The following is a 5865-nucleotide window of genomic DNA, read 5'->3' on the forward strand; positions in this document are numbered from 1 at the left end:
CACTTGTAAAATATCTAAGCTGGTGTTTTATACTGTATTTATTAACTTGAATTAGCATGTTGCCAATCTGCTATTCAATCAATTTTAAAGATTACAGGCTCTATTTTAGGTGAACCCTGATGCCATACAGGGTTAGCCAGGGGAAATTGTGCAGTGTACAGAGAGGTTTATGTTATTTACATACGTAACCTATTTTGCAGATACTGGTTTTTGGGAAACAGGGCAACTACAATCACTTGTTCAGCGCAGTAATCAAGAAAAAATCTGAAGAGGGAAAGTGGTAGGAGTGAGTAACGTGTTGCTGCTTTCAACTGATTCCCTCAGTCTAGAAGTGTCAATGATGGAAATGCCTTGGCAAATGTATACCAGATGACTTGTTGCTAAAGCTGTTAAAAACTGACAGTGCAAGATTAGAGCAGTGACTGTGCAGGATTGGAGAGCCGTTTCAGTGTCAGATGCTGAATTACTAAGTCAGTCATGTAGCTAGATTTTAAACAGCTCTAAATGTATGGAAATACTTCAAAAATTACTTGGTCAGGTTGTGTCTTGACTTTTTCTGAAGTGTAGAGAATATTAACAGTGGAACTGCTGTGCATGTGCAGGAATTGACTCAGGATTTGCCTAGTTTTTGTTCAGACAACTCACTGAGCAGTTGACATAACATGTAGTTGAAGTAAGAGCTGTTCCTGATTATGTTTGTTTACATAATATTCAGCTATCAGTAGCATCTGGATACATCATGGTAACAAGTATATTCTTTTTCCCTACCATACCATGAGGTGATGTGGGAAGGTATTCTTAATCTGTAAAACAGAACTAATCTGAGTTTTTACGTAGAAAGCCTATTGCAGAGCCAAGAATTTAATTCAGGAATGACCCCTCACAGCCATGCCCTTTGCCTATGCTGCTGCTTTCTGTCTAGCACCTGGGGAGTGTTACTTTTGTTTTAGATGTGAGAAAGACAGTCCATACAAGGGCTATGTAAATGACAGGAAGAAAAAGTTGTAGCTATTACTGCTATTTCAAGTGTTTATAGCTCTGCTCCACAACAGGAAATGCTTGCAAAAAAAGTACTTTTTTATTACATTACCTTTGATCAAGTGTAAATGTCATTGCATTTATGTAGCATACACAGCCAAAGCCAGGAGCCAGCAGTATTGCGGCCGTGTTGCAGCCAGGTTTACAGTATCACCTGCCTTACTCAGGATAACTACTCCTCACCCAGTGTTGTTTCATGTGTTGCAGAAAGTCCAAGGATGCGTTCTGCAGTGGTCAGTTAATCTCAAACACAAATTAAGAGTGTATGGTACAGTGGGGAGCTTTGTTTAAGGCACAGGTGTCTGCTCCTGTATTACAGAAAAAAAATTGAAAGCTTTTAAAGTAATTTGTAAAACCAGTTATAAAAGACAAGTGTCTCTGGGCTCTTTTAAGTGATCTGAAGTGGAGACAGCAGAATATAGTTTTCTAAGAAACACTCCTCAAAGGTTACACATTTTAAAAGAAGAATTCAGTGAATTTTGAAACTACAACTTTTCTTGGTAGAAAATATTTTCTTCTCAAACCATAAATGCAGACCAAAGTTTAATTCTCTTCTGACATGTGCTTAGGTTGACATTAGTGTTACTGGTTTTGATTTTGCCACTAATAAGAGAGTATGAATTGTTAGTCTGCATTTCTCCTAATTCCCAGTTACCTTGATACAGTACAAAACCTTCAGGCAGACAGAACATGTTTTTTCTGGAATAGATGAGTACATCTATTAGTAAGGTCTAGAAAACTCCTAGGCCAGTGTAGCAGCCAAGAAGATAAATTAGAAACAGGATGATACAATTCAAGTTTCCGTAAGACAAGGCCAGGGTAAAAGAAAGCAAAACCCTAATGACATGCAGATAACAGCATCTGATCTTCACAACAGGATTTGGAACAGTGTTAGAGGATTAGCACCCAACTCATGCTCTACATTATGTTACTAACTCAGAGTGGAACAGAAAACACAACATGCCAAGTGTGAATTCTCTCAGAGGCAATCACGAAGCAACTAATTAATACAGACTTTTCTTCTATCCTTTTTCCAGTTTGAGTCTAGCTCTAAAGTGGCTGAGAAGTAATTTTTTTGCATTTTAGCAATCTAGACTTTACATGAAGTTAAACAATTTTCTGTCTTAAAATGAGAAAAAAAGTCAATCAAGTGTAATAGTACTCTTAAAAAGTGACAGAAATTGTCTTGGTTGTCTCCCAAAACTCTTTAAAAAACAAAGTTTTATGCAGTATTTTTTTCAATGCACTTGGTGTCTCCACGCACATTTTAAAATAATGATACTTCATTGATCCATGTATCACTACATGATGTGATGTGGAAATAGCTACTTGATCAAGCACTTCAGAAGATTTAGGCAGAGGATCTCAAGCCAAATTACATGAGCATGATGCTTATAACTGTGAAGTGATTCCCAAGCTATTGTGATTCCACCACTGCATGTCCTTTGAACTTTGGCTGTGTGGTGTTGCCTTAACTCTTAACTGTATGCACTGTACACAGCACTGAGGGAAGAAGTGACCCTGCAGCCCATCCCTCTGCAAACACTCACTGTTGTGTCCTAAAAGACACTGGAATTGTTCTCAATGGCCATTCCTGAAAGTTTGGTAACTTCAGTATACACAGATGTGACAGAAGGAAAACTTTTCTGTTTATGGTGGAAAAATGAGTGTACCTGTGTGTCCATGTAAAGTGTCACACAAATGCAGCTCCTGTTTGCTTTTATAAAGTCTGAGGGTCTGATTGCATTTATTGAAGGAATATGGCATATATTAGATATTGAAATGGCTTAGCACCTGATGTTATCTGTTTTCTCAAACTCTGTTTCTGTCTAGAATACTTTCCATTCAAACTTTAAACAACACATTTATACAGCTTTGACTTTTTAAAATAAATCAATGCTGCAACATACAGAAGCCTGAACAAATACAAGTATGAGACATGTTTGTCGATTTTGAAGCAAGTGAGAAATTTGCATTCAGGAAAAAAAATTCAATTTGTTCTCTTTAACCTTTCCCTTCCACCCTCCCCCCCGCAGCATTGGAAAAAGAACAAATGTAAACAGTTTCAAAATACAGCTTTAAGAAAATAAACGGACTAGGTAGACAAATAAATGTTACTATTTCTTCTTCAGTATTCTGCAGTTTATTAATGTTCTTAACATAAGCAAGTTTATCAACGGGAATTGCTCTTTTTGGAAGTGGTAATACTTTTGTTCTTTGTGTAAGGATGTCATTGTGCAATCTGATACTATTTATAGCTCTGTTTTTAAAAAAAACAAGTATTATTTTAAGCACTTAAACAAAATTGAGATATACCTCCTTGATCATGTTAAAATGTCAAAATTAGAATAAGTATTTGGGAAAGTCAGATTTACTTGCCCTCTATTGAATTAGGATTTTTTTTTTCTTTTAAAATATTTCTTGGATGTATTAAAACTAATAAACATTAAGGTCGATGACTCATTCTCTGCCATTTTAAAATCTCCCACTCTAAGCTCAAAAGTACTGTGCCCATTAAATTGGGCAAAGAACACATTCCTGTGTCTCACATCAGCATATTATGGTTTCATTTTGCCTTGAAAGAGCAATACAAACTTTTATAATCTGCATGTAATAGTGATTTTAGTAAGATAAAATTTTATGTGATAATCTAATATTATTTATGAGATGTTTAAAGTTCAGACTTGCCATGTGTAATTAAATCATAGATAGCTAGGAGTAGTTACAGAAGTGTGTCTGTAAAAAACCTAAAGGAGATCACATTGCTCCTTCATCACCTCAGTGTTTTCACTAATATTAATGTTAGTAAATTTGCAGTTTTCCTTTCTTATTCATATAAATATGCTTAGAGAAGATATTTAAATGGAATACTTCTATTTCCCATGTGAAATTTACTTGCATTAAACACAAACTTTCTGTACTTAAAATATTAGAAAAGAAAAAAAGTTAAATTCATTGAAAGAAAAAAAAGGCTCTTAATTTTCAGTTGTGGGGTTCACTCACAGACCCTAATAGAGAAAACAAGCAAAAAGCACTTTTCAGATTCCCAGCAATCAAAAAAATGCATTTTTTAAGCTTAAGAATAGTGTATGTGTACCTAACAGAAATCAAGCATGTTTTTGTGAGAGCAATATGGTCAGGATACCAGTTTCAGGGAGAGTATTCATTTGTAAAAGTTAGCTTTCTTCTTGGCAGTGTTGGAGTGGAATGTTGGATTTAATTTAAAATGATTAATGAGATTTTGTCAGACTCCCTGCCTTTACCACCGCTGCAGTTTGTCAGCACAACAACCTGGGAAACCCGGACGCCACTCTGTCGCCCAAAACTGCTTTCCAGGAAAAAATAAACCCGAGTAACTAGTGCCAGGTACGTGTCGATGGTATTGTCTTTCAGCTGTTGAAAGTTTTAACTCTAAGCTGGGACATTTACACATTCTAAAGAAGTGAACCTCATTTGTTATTTCAATAGTCTGTTTTTGACAGTGGGTACCAGTGTAAACTTAAATTTTTAGGGCAAGCATAGCCATTTTTTAACCTTGTGAAAAATCCTGTAATCCATGCAGAAGAGAAAGACTTTAAAAGGTAAAAATATGTATCAAAGCTTATTTAGCTAAGTTGTTCTGGAGAATGACCATCTATTCAATCTCTATACTGTATTCTGTTAGGAGGAACTCATCCTTTGAGCACTGTGCATGCCAGTAGCTTGCTGAGTGGCAAGGAATGTTCTGTTGGACTTGAGACAGATGCATCAGTGTGTATGCCAAGAGCCAAAATCTGACAAGTTTGCAATACTTCTCATATATGACCATAATATAAGCAAATGAGTAATTATTTTGAAATGTAAGATTGATATTGAAAGTTATTTACAATTTGTCTTCTTTGCTTTGCTTGTGGAAGTTTGTTCTGCTGGTCTACAGTTTGAGCATTGTGGTTTTTTACGCACAAGATACTCAGATTATTTCCATTTCAAAAACAGCCTTCCCGTTCTGAGAAAACATGCCTGCCTGTGCTGTGCAAGTCCTACAGTCACATAATGCTGTATCAAAAAACTGACCTTATTCAGTCCTTCACTCCTTTCCTTCACTCCTTTGAACCCCTTTAGACACCAGTTCTATCCATTAACTCAGCAGGCAAAAAATCCTGCAGGCTTCACAGAGATGTAGGTGGTGAAAAAGAGTTTGTACTGCTCTTGCTGCACCAGGCAGGACATACTCCTTTGAGGGGCATAATGGCACATATATTCTTTGCATTAATTTTATCTTAGCTGCTTTTCATATGTAAAAAAAAATATTTTCACAACTGCAGTTTCCCTGTCTTCAGATCCAGAATTCAGGCTAATTGTCATAATTTCATGTAACAGAACAGAACTGAAATATATTTTTATAACTAGAGAACTTCTTGAGTTTACTTGCCTTCTGCAGCATTAATCACCTGCATGACAAAACAAACAAGGAAATCACAGAACTTCTTTACAAGTTCTAAAGAAGTGCATCTCTCGGCATGCTTTTAGTAACAATCAAGATCCTGTATTTTTTCACATTAAATGTAACTTCTTGTTTCTATATTCCACTTAGGAATTTATATCAATAAAAGTATTTATTACTCTTCCACACTGTCTGAAGTCTGACAGCACCATTTCTGATTTGTATTAGCAGAAGTTGACTTTTTGGGTTTTTTTTTTCCCATGGAATAGCAGAAAAAAATTCTCAACATTCATCTGTCACTGCAAAAATATAGTAAGAAATGCTTAAATCTTTTTTTCCATATAAATAAGGTTTAGATATGGAATAAAATACAGAAGTAGTAGAGAAGCTGATTAGTAATCAGC

The sequence above is a fragment of the Anomalospiza imberbis genome, chromosome 4, assembly GCF_031753505.1.
Source record: "Anomalospiza imberbis isolate Cuckoo-Finch-1a 21T00152 chromosome 4, ASM3175350v1, whole genome shotgun sequence".
In the NCBI taxonomy this organism is placed as follows: Eukaryota; Metazoa; Chordata; class Aves; order Passeriformes; family Viduidae; genus Anomalospiza; species Anomalospiza imberbis.